Below are 19778 nucleotides of genomic sequence, written 5' to 3'. Positions count from 1 at the left end.
CCATGACTTCAATTAAACACAAGTCATGAAACATGGGAAAGCAGACCTAACAACGAGATTTAAAAAATGGGGTTTATTGAGGACCTAAACTGGGATCCAAGACATTGCAGATCAAAACACAAACATTTGAATCTTTACAAAATTCAAGCAGATAATACTAGAAAAAGAATCTTCAACCTCAATAACCCCCAATACAAGTATTCTAAATAGAAGCATGAAAACCAGTCGTGACAGGATTCTACTGTGCACCCATTGAATACATCTGCATCATCCAAAAATATCTGCACCAGTGAAGAAACTGACAAGTCCCTTTCATGACAGGTGAGATGTGTGGAGCCCACTTTAGGTCACATAACATTTTCAAACCTGCTTGATTCAATTCAGGTTGCCAGCTTTTTCCTAATTTTGCAGCATTGGAAGCAAAGATATGCTTGTAACATAACATCGTCAAACCTGTCTAGTGCAATTTAGGGTTGTGGGGAGCCTGAGACCCTCCAAGCAGTGCTGTGGGGAGGTCAGGTAACAGCCCTGAGCAGGGCACTAGTATATCACGGGGCCCACTCAACCTTGAGTGCCTATAGTTAACCTAACCAGCATAAAACACTGAGTACCCAGAGGAAAGTTCGCACAGTGAGGACATGCAAAGATGACGTCCAGACTCGAGATTCAAACCCACAATGCTGAATGACTGAAGCAGCAACGCTAAACACTGTGCTACCATACTCCTAGATGGGACTGATTTAGATTTGTCAATTAATTTAACATGTATGTATTTGAAATTAGGGCAAATACCTCAGCAAAAACATAGGAATATCATGCAAACTCCACATAGGCAACAACCATCTGTAGGATTTGAGTGGCACACGTTCTAATCAATGCATCATTTGTTCTATAATTTGTGTAGTGGGAAATATAACAACAATATATAAACGAAATACCTGTGTGTGTATGTGCTCTGTTCACGCTCAACCACAGCCACTAGATGGCGCATGTGTGCACGTTTACATTTTTTTCCATGCTTGCATGCTCTTCACATCTCACTATGGAAGACCTGTGTGCAGCAAACGCTGCCACACAACAACAACGTTGTGCTAATGACTCAAATCAAGAGACATGTCGAAATGAAGCAGACACCGTGCAAGTGAAACCCCTCAGCAATGGAGGGCAAGGCTTGACGTTTTTACTAACCACATTCTCTATCTGGTGGTGTTTTCTCGAGATAAAGATTAATAGGACTCATATACCAGCGATATGACTAAGATATGGTATCGCCAGTGTCTTTTTATGAAAGCCAGTGGGGCAACAAGCACAGGTGGGTCCACATCCTTTACCCTGGGTAACTCTTAAGAGTTAGCTGACGCCACTCCAAGGTCACAAATGTAGGAAAAGTTCAAAGGAGTCTTCAGGTTGTTTTATGTCCCGAAGACCACACGCAGCTAGTAACAACTTCTTCTTCTTCTCTCGGCTGCTCCCGTTAGGGGTCGCCACAGTGGATCATCTTCTTCCAAATCTTTCTGTCCTCTGCATCTTGTTCTGTTACACCCATCACCTGTATGTCCTCTCTCACCACATACATAAACCTTTGCTTAACATCAAACAAAAATATCTGTTCACTTAAAAATGAATGAAGGGAAGAGGAAATCAATATGGTTACACTGAAAAAAGAAACTGATTACTCTTTTCTTAAGAAAAAAGAATAAGCATATTTTGACCATTCATGATGATGAAAAAATGTATATTTTTTATTAAAATCGCCTTCTAAATCGTATCCGTAACTTTTTTTTTTTTGTTGTTTTTTTTTAATTTGGTGTCGTTCCTCGTACTGCATACACTCTAAATAAGTAGTGCAAATGTCAACTTCTGCTTCATGGCTCATTCAGGGCTGCCTAGCCATTTATCTTAATCATATAATGCCAAAAGAAAGAAAGAAAGGCTGCTCTACCTTCGAAGAGGTTACTTCTCAGGTGCTTGTTGTATCTTGTCAAGATGTCTTTGAGAAATGAAGGCCGGTACACCAGTGTTGAGGAGACACTTTCAGCAGGTATCAGGTTCGCTCACCTGTGCAGGCAGCGCAGGTGTAATTTTCCCAGTTGGCATATCAGCCTTCACTGCCCCCACACTGCTCTGCAGACTCACACAGTGGGTGGGAGATGACCTGTTTTGCTAACTCTCAGCTACCATACGGGCCAAAGCACTTATGCTTATGCTTTCAAAAGAAAAATCCCGGCTTATTTGCTTTTCATCAGATGCTTGACTTTGCGCACAGATCACAGTTACAGCCATGTGTTGTAAGTCACATTCATGTCAGAAGTCTCTGAGCATTGCTTTCCAGTACAGGGTTACAATGTGGGCAGCATAGGGTACAAGGCAGGGGCCATCTTGTACTTGACACACACACATATGTGTTTCTCCACTAACCTAATATATGAATGTTGTGCATATGTGGAATGTGGGAGGTAATCAGACAACACAGAGAAAACACCCAGACAGACCCAGGGAGAACATCCATACCTGCATACCGCTATTCTGAAACCCTATTTCAGCACTGGGTGATAAGAGCGAAACAACCTTGGATACGATGTCAGTTTTTTGTTGGGCATAGGCACATCTACATTTATAAGCTCAGTATGTGAAGATGTCTGAAGAGCTCTTTTCACATCAGTTGTTTTACTTGTGTTTTATTTAAACAACATAACATTACTAAGCCTTCTTAATCCGGTTCAGGGTCACAGGGTGCTGACGCCTACCACTGAATACAAGAAGTGAACAGAGCTATAGGCCATAATGGGTGCTAGTTATACACACACAGCCAGTTTAGATTTGACAATCCATCCTGTGCATCCTTGGATTGTGGAAGGAAAATCAGAGTAGCTGAGGCACAAGGAGAACACAAACTCTTCACGGACAGTGACCAGGCAGAAAGCTGGATCTATGAGGAAGCACCATTCTAACATTCCACCCTTCTTGTTCACAAATTAATATGGCACCCTGTTAGCACAGCGTGGACAACTGCCTTGAAATCTGATTGTAAGATCTGCCTGTGTGTTCATAGACAGGCTGGATTTTGTGAACCGTTGTGTGGGTACAAAGGGCAGATGGATGCGTGTAATGCTGCCCAAAGCATAGCATGACTCTTGCACTCTCCACAAATCTTTTTATGCCATTTCTGCAGACCGCAGTGGACACGGTACATCACTGAGCAACTTTCTGTGAGCAACATTTTCCTAACACACATACAGTAACTGTCTATAGGAGCAATGCTCATGTTTGTTATTAAATATATAGTGTGTGAGTCAGTGGCCAGAACACTGAAATTTAAAACCGCACAGTTGCTAGTTTATTTCACGCCTGTTACTCAGCGAGTGACCCTGAGAAAATCTCTTAACATGGCTGTGCTCCAGTTTTAAAAATATATTTGACAAATTGTAATGCGTCCTGATCTTGAATGTCACTGTGGGTAAAGATGTCTACTAAATATACTATACTAATAAATAATTTTAATAACAGGATCCTTCATAGGAAAGGTGTTGAAACAAAGCTCTCTTCAGTTTTCTTTTTCCATATGTTTCTATGAGCTGAAAGCTCCAGCATTTTTGCTTTACCTTATTTAAAATATATCAAGAAAATACGTGCTATCCTAAGCATTGAGACTTATTCATTTATTTTACTATCATGAATTATGACTCAATACTGCAAGACTGCCAGTTCTGTGTATTAATTTAATTCAAAAAAGTCTTTAACAATGAACATTTTGTTTTTTAACGAATGAAATACAAATTATCCCTCCATGGTCATTTTCATTAAATATCCAAACTCATCATTGCTGATTGCACTAAATCTGCTACATGAATTTCATTGGACATCTGGGTTCAAAGTTCATTTGAATAAAACAGTGTCCTTTTCAATTAACTCAGTTGCATAAGAACACAATTATTGCAGTGACCCGACATTTGCGTGATAGACATATGAGCGCTGACAAAATAACGCACATTAAAATGCAGCGTCAAAATCCGCAGACAAAATCGTGAAAGTTTCATTAAATATGAATTACTAGTTTAAAGCATATATAATAATGTTTATTTTAGAAGTCAATATTATGAGATACGGCACGCAGATAGTCCTTAAGATCACGCCCTGCATATGTAGGAAGAATTGCAGCAAGACATCTTGATAGTTGAGCGTATTTAGACTTGCTGGCTGCCTGACTGCTGGTAATTCCGCTTTGTATACGACGCATTATGCCAACCCTTGACTGAGTTATTTGTTCGCGGCATGCCATCAGCAACACGTTCTCGCATGTTCCACATGGTGATAGGAAACAACGGGTTGGCTCGTCGATTGCGTCTCAATCGACCAACGTAATTTTCCTCCCAGTAATCATAAACATTCTGGAGATTGTTGGGTCTACTCTCGCTCAGTTCATTGAAAGCGGACCTAACATCTTCCAGAGGAACGAAACTGAGTGCAATTAGCATCTCTGAATACAGTTATAACCGAGCACATAATGTGTACGCGTCCCACTCTCTTGGCCTCTCTCCCGATTTTGTCGGTGCACATTTGTCGAAAACCAGTTAGCGAGTTTGTCGGCGCTCATTTGTCCGTCGCGGTTTTGTCGGCGCTTATATGTCTATCTCGCTTTTGTCGGTGAACCGATTATTGCAGCACGATCTGCTGACGGTTTCAAAGTAACATAGATAACTGAGAGACGCAGTCACTACAAATGTAATCTTGGTTTCTGCAAAATATTGGATAGCATTTAACAAGATGTTAATAGTTGGTCTCTCTAGTTTTAGAGCTAATCGAATAATGAACTGTGAAATATTGTATTTCCAAAACTCATTTTGTAAGCTTTTCAGAGTACCCCATATATATTAATAAATCCTTCTTCCAAAAAGCCACACTCAGTTTAAAGCTTCTTTATATGAAGGGCAAAAGGGAAGATGTTAAAAGAACGACACTCCAAAGATCAAAAGTAGAGGATGGCATGGCATTACTTGATTTCTAGCACTACTACTAGATTAGAAATATTCATAATTTTATGATGTAAAAGGAACTGGGAATGCAACCATCTTAGCTGGGCTTGAGAAGAGGGTCTTGTTTGACCTCTTCTTTGTATGCTTTTATGTTCCATTATCAATTAATACCCTCAGTTTACTAGCATGCACTCACTGGTCGTATGAAATCAACATAAGAAGCTCTTTAAAGCAGAAATGCTGTTCTCTCCATTGCAATTTCATGTTCCAGCCCTACTTACCTTGCACATTATTTAACTTATTAAGTTATTAAGTATCACAGCCTGTAAAGATTCTTATAAAGACAATGTGTTTGCAGCCCTCGATCAGCTCTGCTTTAAATATGGAATTTTCTCATACACAAATGTCAAAAGCTAATTTCCCTAAATTTTTTTACTATCCATGTATGAATGTACTTTAGCTAGGGATGAGAAGTATATCCATAGTATTTGTAGTAAATTTGTTTATTCATAATATTCTTCATTAATCTTTACAAAACCGTAATTCAAGTTCACTTTCCACATCATATATAATCTATTGTAGAGGGGCAGTGAAAAAGAAAGAATTTGTGGGATACCAACCTGGTTGCCTTATTTATTTGTTGATAGACGAACTTAAATGAATGAAAAATAGAAAAGGAGCGGTTTAGCACTACTCCCCTCATCGGGGTTTCTCACAAACAGCAGAAAGGTTTGTTTGCTCTCAGGCTTATCAGTGGTCCATCTAGCGGCTACCTCTCGTTTTCAACGAAAGACATCTTCTTCTGGGACACCCGGTTTTTATGATAATCGGACTGGAAGGGGTGGTACTTAGGTGCCCATATTGGGCAGTTTCTCAGTGCTGTGAAGGAAGAAGAACAAGAGAGTAAAGTTAGCGGTAACTCCCTTCTCGTCTTTGCGAGCTATTGCATACCTGAACCAAGACTACTGAGGAGTCCTCCGAGGCTATTTAGATTTAAATTATCCAAAGTTCTGTTTTATTAGGCTTTGTCCTTTTTTTGTCCTTTTTCTAGTTTAACTATTATAAATCATGTGTTGTATAAGTTTGGCTTGAGTGTAAGCAATGTTATTTCCTTCAAATAAAATAACAAATTTCTAAAAAGCTGAACCCTAATTGTAATACTGACCATGCTACGTCATATGTTTTAGGACTTTCCTAAATTGAGACCTTTGAGAAGAAGAGGGATTTGCTTGTCTATTAGATAGTGCTGAATTTACATTTACTTCTAATCCTTTTTTAGCTGCGTTCTGTGGGATCTGATTGATTTATTATACTACATTTACATCATTGGAACTAATTTTGCTTAACTGGAAGTATAATAATGCAATACCTTAACTCTTTGCAAAAAAGGTGTATTGTAATTTCTAAAACTAGAAAAAGGTAACAGTGGAGAGTTTTTTTTTAGAATTTGCAAAGGATTTACCAATGGTATTCTAAAATTAGTTGGCCAAGCTCTGCCCTACATTTTTGTTTTATTTCTGGGGTTCTCTGCAAAATGGATATTATTTATGTTGCTTTGATTGCTTTTGTGATTGCATTTTTTTACAGAAAAATGTTTAATTGTTTTGTAATAAAACTAAATATAATTTAATAAACAATATAAAATTTCAAGGTATGTGGGTGCATTACTTTTCTTTACTTTAAATGTGTATTCTTTTACTGGATTCACCATATCATGGGGACTTCCACTTTTATTACATATTTTGACAAATTTGAAATTTGAAAGATTTGAGGAACTGTTACAACATTTTCCTTTACTAGTTTAGTGATGTTTAATTTGTTTGCTGCCATATTGGACAAGAGTGGCTCCCCTCTGATGCTAAGCTTCTGTCTATTTTTCATGGATTTAAAATATTGCTTTTCGTCATCTGATGAAGTCTGAAAAAAATTGAACAGATCATGACAGACTAAAATAAAAAGAGTGCATTTGGGGGTAAGGTGTGCTGAGGGTCCTCCAGGTAAAGGATTCTGTTGTAAAGAGCATTGACAGCCCTTTTTGAAGTTTATATTCTTTTAGTCTTATAGTCTCTTGACTACAGACATTGGCAACTGGCAGGTTTATTTCAAATTATATTAGTTGAATTAAAGCCTGGTCTTGAGTTGTGTAAATTGGAAGCTCTTGTTTCCTGTCATGACTAACAAATGTTCACACATTTCTCTCAATACTGGTTCATATCAGCAACGATAACAACAGTTACCAAGCAACTTATGCAGTGTCTTTGCCATGTTTCTTTAATGGAATATGACAAGACTGTAATGTCCCCGTTGGAAAAAAAAAAAATAGAGGTCTAATGCTCTGGTCAATTTTCTTATGCAAAAATGTAATGTCAGCTTGGTGCTTCCTTCTTCACAACAAAGACCTCGCTACAGAAAAGGGAGCTGCTCATAAGACAGCATGGTAAAATTCAAAAAACTTTCGTTGACACTCTGAAACACTTAAGTAGCACACTAAAAAAGTAACATAACATAGAAATAATATAGAAATAACTCTTGTTGTAAGCATAAAGTAACAGAAGAGGCGTAAGATGACTAAAATCCACACCAGAACGGTGACTATGATAAATGTTAGAAGGGTCATTGTGTGATCAGGACCTTTGTAAAAATGCTTTTCTTGGGCCTGGAATGTATTCGATTGACTGCTACATTACATTGCCATCTTGTGGTGTGTAGAGGAATATGTTTGAAGCTTTTGGATATTCATGACTACTTGTCTACACATGTACAGTACGCTGATGTTTATTTCCATAATTAGATCTTCATAGGGCCTAAATTGTTAGCAATGTAAAAATCTTTTTAGTGTGGCAAAGATTATTTTTACCTGAATTGGAGATCATAATTTTGTAAAATAAAATACAGGTGCTGGTCATAAAATTAGAATATCATGACAAAGTTGATTTATTTCAGTAATTCCATTCAAAACGTGAAACTTGTATATTAGATTAATTCATTACACACAGACTGATGTATTTCAAATGTTTATTTCTTTTAATTTTGATGATTATAACTGACAACTAATGAAAGTCCCAAATTCAGTATCTCGGAAAATTAGAATATCAATTAAGACCAATGCAAAAAAAGGATTTTTAGAGATGTTGGCCAACTGAAAGGTATGAACATGAAAAGTATGAGCATGTACAGCACTCAATATTTAGTTGTGGCTCCTTTGGCCTGGATTACTGCAGCAATGCGGCGTGGCATGGAGTCAATCAGTCTGTGGCACTGCTCCGGTGTTATGAGAGCCCATGTCGCTCTGATAGTGGCCTTCAGCTCTTCTGAATTGTTGGGTCTGGCGTATTGCATCTTCCTCTTCACAATACACCATAGATTTTCTATGGAATTAAGGTCAGACGAGTTTGCTGGCCAATAAAGAACAGGGATACCATGGTCCTTAAACCAGCTACTAGTAGTTTTATAACTTTGTGCAGGTGCCAGGTCCTGTTGGAAAATGAAATCTGCATCCCCATAAAGTTTGTCAGCAGCAGGAAGTGTTGCGTTGACCTTGGACCTCAGAAAACACAATGGACCAACACCAGCACATGATATAGCCGGCCGGGATGCCCAGGAGGACCAGAGGAGGGCTTATACCTCCTCCAGACCGCGAGGGGGTGTCCGTCCTGGTTACGCTGGTGGCCTAGGGTAGAGGGCATGGAAGCCCAGCCCTGTAGGGACCCGTGGTCACCGCCAGGCGGGGCCCCATTTCCAGACCATCATCTGCCACATCCGGCCAAGGCAGGAGCCCGGCCGGGACGCCCAGGAGGACCGGAGGAGGGCCTGTACCTCCACCAGACCACGAGGGGGTGTCCGCCCTGGTTATGTTGGTGGCCTCGGGTAAGGGGCATGGAAGCCCAGCCCTGTAGGGGCCCGTGGCCACCGCCAGGCGGCGCCCCGCTGCCTGAACAGCCCTGGAGCTCAGCACTTCTGCCACACCAGGAAGTGCTGGGGGGAAGACTACAGGCGACACCCGGACGGCTTCCGGGTGCACAGCCGGCACTTCTGCCACACAAGGGCGTGTCTGCGGAGGAGTGCCGGGAAGCAGCTGGAGCCCATCCGGGTTCCCATAAAAGGGGCCGCCTCCCAGCAGTCGAGGCGAGAGTCAGGAGGAAAGACGACGGAGCTGGAGTGAGGACTGGAGACGGCCAGGAGAAAGAGAGACACAGGACTGTGTGGCCTGGACATTGGGGGATCGGTGCAAGAGGCACTGGGGTTTGTGAGCACGGTAGACTTTGTAAATATTGTAAATAAACGGTGTGTTGGGTGAAACTATGTTGTCCGTCTGTCTGTGTCCGGGCCAGCGTTCACACTGTCAAAACTTTACACTGGACCTCAAACAACGTGGATTCTGTGCCTCTCCTCTCTTCCTCCAGACTCTGGGACCTTGATTTCCAAAGGAAATGCAAAATTTACTTTCATCAGAGAACATAACTTTGGACCACTCAGCAGCAGTTTTGTCTTTAGCCCAGGCGAGATGCTTCTGACGCTTTCTCTTGTTCAAGAGTGGATTGACACAAGGAATGCGACAGCTGAAACCCATGTCTTACATACGTCTGTGCGTGGTGGTTCTTGAAGCACTGACTCCAGCTGCAGTCCACTCTTTGTGAATCTCTCCCACAGTTTTGAATGGGTTGTTTTGTTTCACAATCCTCTCCAGGGTGCGGTTATCCCTATTGCTTGTACACTTTTTTCTACCACATCTTGTCCTTCCCTTCGCCTATCTATTAATGTGCTTGGACACAGAGCTCTGTGAACAGCCAGCCTCTTTAGCAATGACCTTTTGTGTCTTGCCCTCCTTGTGCAAGGTGTCAATGGTTGTCTTATACAACTGTCAAGTCAGCAGTCTTCCCCATGATTGTGTAGCCTACAGAACTAGACTGAGAGGCCATTAAAAGGCTTTTGCAGGTGTTTGGAGTTAATTAGCTGATTAGAGTGTGGCACCAGGTGTCTTCAATATTGAACCTTTTCACAATATTCTAATTTTCTGAGATACTGAATTTGGGACTTTCATTAGTTGTCAGTTATAATCATCAAAATTAAAAGAAATAAACATTTGAAATACATCAGTCTGTGTGTAATGAATGAATCTAATATACAAGTTTCACTTTTGAATGGAATTAAAGAAATAAATCAACTGATATTCTAATTTTATGACCAGCACCTGTAGACAATTACAGTGAAGTGAAATAAATTTCACCAAATGATGATTATTGTAAGAATTAGAACTTGACAGTGGAAACTTTTAGGTAGCGATTGCCCAACTGCACAGCCCTTCTTCATACCTTCTAACAGGGGATTCTTAAAGAGGATCCAATGCTCACTTGCCATTGCTGAGCATAACAGCCTGAAATCGAAAATGAGAAATGTTACTTTGCAGGGAATATTGTATGCTGACAGCAGTAGAAAAAAAGTAACCTTAGAGGTAAAACAGGGAGGATAATTGTCACCTGCCACGTTTCATGTTTCTGAAACAGTTAACATGAATTAGGTTTCACAATGATTTACAATGAGAAATTCTTTCTATATACACTTAAGTATATATATAGACATATCACTCCCCACTGCTGCTCTATGAAACAACCACTCTCACCTTACCATCCTCCCGTGATTTATCATCTTCCAGACATGAAGATATTTATGACCAGCTCTCAGTGTTTGATAAAGCAATGCAGCTGTGGACTTCATTCCCCCTTCACACAATTTCCACCTGCATTGCTGATGAACTCAGCCAATGTCTGTCACTCGGTTCCACCTGCACTCGGTGGTGCTGGAATTGATGTGTTGGCATCAATTATTCCTGCTTTGTATCTGTTGTAATTTGAGTCCTGTTGCTTTTATGTGTCAGCGCAAGCACACTAATCTAGTGCCCAAGGCCTAAAGACTCTTGTACAAGCAATTGTGGCAACTGTAGGAAAAATTTCAATGTGAAGGATGTGTCATAAGTAAGTGAGATAAATCAGTCTAAAATGAATTAAAGTTATTAAAGATACAAGTGAATAAAACGTGTGATAAATAAATAAAAGTAAAATAATTTTGAATGAATAATAATAATCTTGTAATAATAAAATAATAATTAGAAAAAGCAAGCAAATAAATAAGTAAAGCATATTTCAATGTAAGTGAGACTATTTGTTTAATCCAGTGACTGAACGTTTTGCTCACAATCAGAGTGTCATTTTACCAGTAATTTATCTAAATCTTTAATTAGCTGGCTTTTGGTTCTTTCTCAATCAGAAAGGCAGAGCAGTGCGATTTTTTTTTTATTTATACAGAACTAGCGTTGTGTGGGTATATTTATAATGGGTTAAGGTAAGAAACCAAATATTTATGTGTTTTTTTAAATGTATAATGCATAGGCGCATGAGGATACCCCACAGGACTCTTCTCTGCTTGCAATACCACTCCCGAGCAAGAAGCGGGGTCCACACTAACTGTATCATCTCTTTCTTCTTCTGCACTGCTGAGAAACCACTCAGTGAGGGCAACTGAACCCTGCCCAGAAACTCCACCTCTTCCTGCCCCACCCTTTAAGTATGGACATCCCTAGGAATGGTGTCAGACAAGAAGCAGAGATACTGCATGTTGGACGTCCCCAGACTCGACACAAGCAACAGAGCATCACAAATAGAGAAGTTGAGTAGCGTTTTCATGCAGTTTATATGCCCATTTTCTGCCCTTGCACCATCAAGTGCCTATTTTAGTTTTTTTTTTGTTTGGACTTTGACATCAAACAGCGTGGCCCGGTTGGTCCCTCACCTTTTCCTGAGGACTCCTCAGCTCTTTGGTCCCTTCATATTGTCATTGCTGGCTGATACACTAGTGTCGTATCCATCATCTACACCACTTCTCTGCTAAGCATTAGTTTCTCTGCTCTCAGAGTTGAGAATTTGTTCTAGTTGTGTATAATTGGATTCGATAATTGCAATAACTCCCTGCTGGGTTGGAACCATGAATGCTGTTTCTTTGTGTTTCTTGGTTTACTGCGGTTTAACAAGTAGATGTTTACTCCCACATTAATAAACTGGATGGCTTATTGAATAACTGAATGATTAATACAGAAAGTAAGCTGGACAAAACTACTGGGTTTTGTGTTGTTCCCTCTATTGAACTTCTATCCAATATGAAACTTTTAAAATTTTGTAAGTTGGGTTAATTGTAATATATGTACAAAATGTCATGAACATCCACTTTTGTAGTAATGTGTGGTTTTGGTGGTGTTGGCCCTTCTATTACAACTCCCTAATGACATTCTTCAAGCTTAATTCTTCAAGCTGAAGCAAAATTACACAAACAATAATAGAAATACAGCATTTTGTGAAAAACATAAACATGTTATTTTTTTGTGTTGGTCCCCATCATACCACATCCGCCTCCACCACCCATTTATTTCCACTGAATCACTAACTTTGAATTTAGCCTTCACTCTGAGTTAGTCCAAACCTAAACAGTATGCCGTTGAGTGAACTGTTTTAGCGTGATAACACAGTTTTGATTTTGCACTCACCCCATACAACCCTTTTTCTTAAGTAATCATTTGATTCCCTAAAAGGTGACCTAGTGATGCTGGCATTTGATGACATCCCTCACAGGCTGGATTTTGCTCTGTTCACATTACAGGCAATTCCAGATCTGTGTAATAAGTCGACAATCTTTAGTTGAATTATGGCACACCTGGTAAATACTGAACTTGAGTGTATTTTGTGAATGGCTTTAATTGAGAGATCCCTTAACTCTTTCAAGACTGATGTTGACTTTTGTCGAAATTCAGGGGTTTAAGACAATAATGAGCTATAAACTGCGACAAAACTCGCCTTTATGTTTTAGTTCGACTCTCTTTGGTTGAAGGGAAGTTACATAGCTTTGTTGATTTGACCTCCATTCCCTGGGCGTGCATGAGTAGTGAATAGCAAACAGCCTCTAAAATGGCGTCGACATCTGGCGAGACTAAAGCAAATGTGCAAAGCAAAATACTCCATGGACATTTTACGTAAAGTATTATCTCTGAATCGGACTTTAATGCAAGTAATCTGGAGATGGAAATTGAAAAACGAAAGTGAGGTACCAGCATCAGCCTATCGGTCCCCAGCTGATCGTGGTGCTGAAAATGTTCGTGTAGCTGATATGCCTACAGCAGCGTTCGCCTATGAGGACCACCACTTATGATGACAAGAGGTACAAGCCATATTGCATCACACTACGATTGCCACCGTCACCCACCTGCTGTGCAAAGACAAAGAGGTAGCCGGCCCGCCATGCATTCCTGCTGGCCATCGAGCTGTCCCTGCACATCCACTGCTGCCAGGGATGCCAAACAGGTGCCAACAGCAGTCTTGATTTATGTGTGAAACCAGTGCATTGTGTCTTTTCAAAAAAACTGAGTTTTTTGGAAAAAATATTCAGCCCTCAAAGAGTTAAAAGAGAAATCATCTTAACAGCCATACTTTAGGTCATACAAGATGAGACTTGAATATATAATGAAAGATCGGTTGTAATACCCTGTTTTGCTCAGGTGAAAGAATCCCAATATACTCCCTACACCTCAGCAAGAAAATGTCAATTTGTAAAAAAATCAAATTCTCTTTACAGAGATCTGTTCAGTTTTTTAGTACTTGGCAAGAACTTTTTAAAACAATTGTAAAGTAAACATGCTGGGTGTTCTTCCAGTGAGCAATACAAGCAGACAGAGGCAGTATGAACCAGGAAGTGAACAAATTAAACAGAACAGAGGTTATAACCGAGAGGAGAAAACTACTGGCATCTAACCAAGGGTCTAGGAAAACTTGAAGACTTAAAGAAAATCAAAACTAAAAAGAATAGAAAGGAAACTTTAATGTGCACTATAACCTTTTGAATCCAACAAGTTTGGATAGTGAAGACATCTAAGAGACTGGGTTTTAAACCATTGTGTCAATGACGTAATGTGGCGTGACTTCTGTGGACATGTCTCTATCAACTCCTAGCTGTGCGTTGGCAACCAGATTATAAAATGGCCATGAAAACCAAAATGGTGTTGCAGTAAATGATACAAAAATATTCTACTAACTTGTCAAAATGATGTTTAAAAATACAGCAATGTTTACCCCCATGTTCTCTGACATGAAAAACATAGTTTGACATTGAAATTAATGAAAACATAAATTTCTAAATAAAACATAAACCAATTCATGACACTGGATTTGTATGCAACCTTTTTATAGATATATTTCTTATTGATTTTAATTTGAAGCAAATAACATTCCATACAGTCAAGTCAAACTTAACAAAACAAAATTCAGCCTCCACCCAAGAGAAAGACAGGAGAACCAACAACCAGAGCAAATCTTTAAAAGCATCAAGGATGTAAGGAAGAGTATCCTTTTCCCCGATATAAATGCTTATTCAAAGATTTGATTAATTAGATCTTGCGATATTTTAAAAAAAGTATTGAACAGATCATCTAAGTGAGAATTAGATTTTTTTCCAATTTCAACTAGTACAGGATATAAAAGAGGTGGGGTGGGATTTTTCCAATTGAGCAAGATAACATTTTACTTTATTGGTCTTTTATCCTGTGTGCTGTTTCGGACATGGCTCTCTCATTGGATGAGGACTGAGTGAATTATTATTGCAGCACTCAATTGGCCAGGACACGTCATTTTCATTTGTTTAATTGGGACATGTTCTGCTGATATTTTTTGCTTCCAAATAAACAGGTTCAAATAAAAAGAAAAAGCAGTGTTAATAAAAAGTGCCATTTTGGAGTGAGCTCATGATGCTGGTCACTGTGTTTATGGCTTTTTATTTGACAAAGATATTATACACTCACCTAAAGGATTATTAGGAACACCATACTAATACGGTGTTTGACCCCCTTTCGCCTTCAGAACTGCCTTAATTCTATGTGGCATTGATTCAACAAGGTGCTGAAAGCATTCTTTAGAAATGTTGGCCCATATTGATAGGATAGCATCTTGCAGTTGATGGAGATTTGTGGGATGCACATCCAGGGCACAAAGCTCCCGTTCCACCACATCCCAAAGATGCTCTATTGGGTTGAGATCTGGTGACTGTGGGGGCCATTTTAGTACAGTGAACTCATTGTCATGTTCAAGAAACCAATTTGATATGATTCGAGCTTTGTGACATGGTGCATTATCCTGCTGGAAGTAGCCATCAGAGGATGGGTACATGGTGTTCATGAAGCGATGGACATGGTCAGAAACAATGCTCAGGTAGCCCTTGGCATTTAAACGATGCCCAATTGGCATTAAGGGGCCTAAAGTGTGCCAAGAAAACATCCCCCACACCATTGCACCACCACCAGCAGCCTGCACAGTGGTAACAAGGCATGATGGATCCATGTTCTCATTCTGTTTACACCAAATTCTGACTCTACCATTTGAATGTCTCAACAGAAATCGAGACTCATCAGACCAGGCAACATTTTTCCAGTCTTCAACTGTCCAATTTTGGTGAGCTCGTGCAAATTGTAGCCTCTTTTTCCTATTTGTAGTGGAGATGAGTGGTACCCGTTGGGGTCTTCTGCTGTTGTAGCCCATCAGCCTCAAGGTTGTGCGTGTTGTGGTTTCACAAATGCTTTGATGCATACCTCGGTTGTAACGAGTGATTATTTCAGTCAAAGTTGCTCTTCTATCAGCTTGAATCAGTCGGCCCATTCTCCTCTGACCTCTAGCATCAACAAGGCATTTTCGCCCACAGGACTGCCACATACTGGATGTTTTTCCCTTTTCACACCATTCTTTGTAAACCCTAGAAATGGTTGTGCGTGAAAATCCCAGTAACTGAGCAGATTGTGAAATACTCAGACCGGCCCGTCTGGCACCAACAACCATGCCACGCTCAAAATTGCTTAAATCACCTTTCTTTCCCATTCTGACATTCAGTTTGGAGTTCAGGAGATTGTCTTGACCAGGACCACACCCCTAAATGCATTGAAGCAACTGCCATGTGATTGGTTGATTAGGTAATTGCATTAATGAGAAATTGAACAGGTGTTCCTAATAATCCTTTAGGTGAGTGTATGTAAATTAGAATAATTGGTGTTGATGCAGCATGAATGAAGCGGCTCTGTAATTTACGGACACTACATTTAGGAATGGTTCTATTCCTCTTGACCCCGTCCTGAAATAATATCAAATTGAATAGATAAATTCTTTTATTCATTTCGTCTATCAGTTTTCTACACCCCTTTTATCCTATTCAGGATTTCAGGGAGCCCAAGTCTAATTATACTTCAGTCCTTCCATTTTTTTAAGATTTACATGAGCATGTGAAGTGGTCTTATTTAACTTCTTGCTCTACTGGAAAACAAATAGTTGCACTTTTCCTGTCTCTTTTATGATTTACAACAGACGCTTAATGGCAATTCTCTGTTATTACTGAAAACAGCTCAGGCATGAATCACTCTTTCATGGTGATGACTTTGCACCACTCCTCCCACAGCGACAATAAGCTGTTTTTACAAAGCTCTCTGACATTAACAGGCTTGTGTGAAATGCTCAAAAGTAGAGGTCATGCTAGCATTGGTAGAAGTTTACGTTGTGGAGATTGACTTGGTTATTTATATGTCTGCTTCATTTCCAGTTATGACTGTTGCTTTCCCTTTCTGCTTCAGCGACACCCAAACAGTAGCCTGACTACAGAATGTTGAGATCAGTGCGGCGTCTAGGATTAAGACTGCAGACCGCAGACTGAGGGCTTTTAGTGTGATGAATGTAAATTGGGAAAGAAAGTAGCCCAAAATAACCAGGAAAGTGAGTTTTCTACCTGTTCCACAAGAAACTAAGCAACTAAATCATACTGCATTAGATTACATTAGATAAAACGTTAATAATCCCAAGGGAAAATTCAAGTAGACGTGAATATTACCACAGCATTTGATGACAGGCTTACTTACTAGTAAAAGTATTAGTTAAATCTGCAGTGGTTCTTTAAAACAAAAAAAAAATCAAAAAGTGTTAAAGCCTGCACACTACATATGAAGTTAAACTGAGGTGAAACTTGCTTATAAGGTGTCACACACGTACACTTGGGAGACAGTTTATGGGCTCAAAAACCTGCATGTTCCTACCAGATCAGGGGTTGGCACTGCCCTCTAGCTCTTTCTCCTCTTTTCCTGCAGATCAGCTGATGAACCCTCAGCCTAAAGCCACTTCCTGTCCTCAAAAAACATGTCATTTCCTCTTCCAGTCCTCAAGATCCCACCTCGATCTGATGTCATTTCCAGTTCCCAGAATTCCACCAACCCATTACATCACTTCCCGTCTACCAGCTATAAATGGCACCCATGTTCTCTTTTTCCCCTCACTTCGTTTTGGAGCTCACGTCTGTAAAGACCTACCAAAAAAACATTTTTTTTCCAAGTATACAAGGTTAGGATCCACAAACATTTCACTTTGTCTTGTGCCTTCTTTTGCAAAGGGTACAATTGCATTGAAACTCATAAACGACTTTAGATCTGCCAGGTAGGACAAAACCAGTCCAAATTAACTAAAGAGGTTAAGGTTTTTATTCAGACCAGTGAAACACATGGTCCTAAAATAAAAAGCAACAAGATGTTCTATATAGACCAGGGGTACTCAACCTGTGAGTCACGACCCCATTGGGGGTCGAATGACGACTTGCCAGGGGTCGCCTAAGACCATTGGAAATATAGGTTTTGTCTATTTGAATGTGTAAAACTTGTTATTGTACAATTTTTTTTCCATTGGTAGTTACTAGCTTTTTACTATAATTGTCATTGGAGGATAGATGTTGCAGACAATTGAATCAGAATAATTTCAAACATTTTAATTGTCGTAACTTTATTATTTTTAACTGTTTACATTACTGTACATTGAACAGCATGACGTTACATAATGTCACACCGCTGCTGGGATTTACGCACTTCTTCTTCTTCCATTTCCAACAACATATCTTTGCGAAACAGGGTTTTCCAGCTTGTTGGTTATCAAGTCTAAATACAGAAGTAGACTTGTTGCAGAAGATGATCTTCGTTGTGCTCTTGCAAAGACTGCCCCGAGAATTTCTGATCTGGTGAGAAAGAAGCAGCCTCAACCTTCACACTGATGTTGGCTTTTTACGCGTACTGTCGCAACAATTTTGTAGCAATGTAGTTTACTGTTGTTATATTAAGACTGTTACCCATCCTACGCCATGCTTTTCACATTTTCACATAAGTATACAACATGAATACAGTTCAATACACAATGAAGAAAAACAAATAAATGTACCGTAAGTCATAAAGACAAAATTTCATTTATTTGTAATTAGAAATAAATATTTCACAATACAGTATATAATTACATATTGTTTTTGTTATTAATCACTACGCTTTAATTATGTTAAATTTGTAACAATGAAAATACATCCTGCATATCAGAGATTTACATTACGATTCATAACAGTAGCAAAATTACAGTTATGAAGTAGCAACAAAAATAATTTTACGGTTGGGGTCGCCACAGCATGGGAAATTGTATTAAAGTGTCGCGGCACTAGAAAGGTTGAGAACCGCTGATATAGACAAACATAAGAACTCACACTTGATTAGAAATTATGAACACGTTTTATACCATTTCCTTGCTCTAATTACAATAAACTTTTCTGTCCACCAATGTAGTGCTCACTACATTGCTGCTACCTAATTTGTTTTTAATTTCCAGAATGTCGCAGGTCATAAGCTTTCACTAAAGACCAAGATCAAAGTTCTAGTCCCATTAGTTTGGGTGTAATTATGTAATTTTGTATAAAGAGATTTAGACTTAGTTAACCGGTTAAAGATTTTTATTCAAGATTTCGTCTGCATGTGAAGTGGTTACTGATATCTCTTGATCAAGGTGATAATGGAAGACATTTTCAGAAACGTACAAGTATATGAAAGTCCTGGGTAAAAATGGCTATCTCTGCTTTGGTTTTCTTTCATTTCTTTCGTTCTCAAAAACATTCTGATTTGGTTAAATGAGAACTCCAAGCTGGCCCCGTGCAAATGTGGATGCATGCGTGAGTGTGCTCCACAATGCACCAGCACCCCAGTCAATGATACAAGATAACTTTAGGACCTTCCACGACCCTGAATTGGCTTTGACAATGAGATGTGATGAGAATCTAGAGACCCTTTAACAGCAGATAAGTCAAGATTGTAGCATGTTTTGTGTGTATCTCTATAACAACATGGAGTTCAAGACCTGTGAAAAGAGGCTACAATATTTTCTGTAGAGAAATATGAACACTCGGTGGCTCTTACATCATTATTAGTGAAAAACTTATAAAGAGGACAAATATAAAATTGGGACCACTGGGTTACAAAGGACCATATCAAGACTTTGCTATATTTCTTACACGGTCAAAAGTTTTTGAGACACATATAAACTGTTTTTTATACACTCCGTGTTTGTTTGTTGTACCACCTAATCCTTTGTTCTTATATGAAATATCTCAAATAGGATTTTCACTTGGTAGAGATGATGACTGCTTCCTTAGGAGTGAGTGGAAGTGTACGTCATCTTCTACAAATGGTCTTTACACGAGTATGCAGTTATTCACAAGGCCATGGTCTTATTTAACTTCTTGCTGTTCTGGAGAACAAATAGTTGCACTTTTGCTGTATCTTTTGTGATTTACAACAGAAACTTAATGGCAATTCTCTGTTATTACTGAAAACAGCTCAGACATGAATCACTCTTTCATGGTAATAACTTTGCACCACTCCTCCCACAGTGACAATAAGCTGCTTTATTTCTTACAAAGTCAAATGTTTTTGAGACACCTATAAAC

The 19778-nt window shown here is 39.3% G+C and overlaps 1 long non-coding RNA gene across 1 annotated transcript in view; it reads right to left on the bottom strand.

The window, feature by feature from the left end:
- LOC120525480 overlaps positions 1 to 19778 on the bottom strand; it is a 95855-nt gene that overhangs the window by 28263 nt on the left and 47814 nt on the right. The window contains exons 2-3 of the long non-coding RNA XR_005632960.1: positions 10286 to 10347; positions 5594 to 5852 (exon numbers count right to left, since the gene is read on the bottom strand). This is a non-coding gene — a long non-coding RNA (uncharacterized LOC120525480). The remainder of the gene's footprint in view (positions 1 to 5593; positions 5853 to 10285; positions 10348 to 19778) is intronic.

This window comes from Polypterus senegalus, chromosome 3 (assembly GCF_016835505.1).
Source record: "Polypterus senegalus isolate Bchr_013 chromosome 3, ASM1683550v1, whole genome shotgun sequence".
In the NCBI taxonomy this organism is placed as follows: domain Eukaryota; kingdom Metazoa; phylum Chordata; class Cladistia; order Polypteriformes; family Polypteridae; genus Polypterus; species Polypterus senegalus.
The sequence above is the reverse complement of the archived record's forward strand: the minus strand, read 5'-3'. Positions and strand labels throughout refer to the sequence as shown.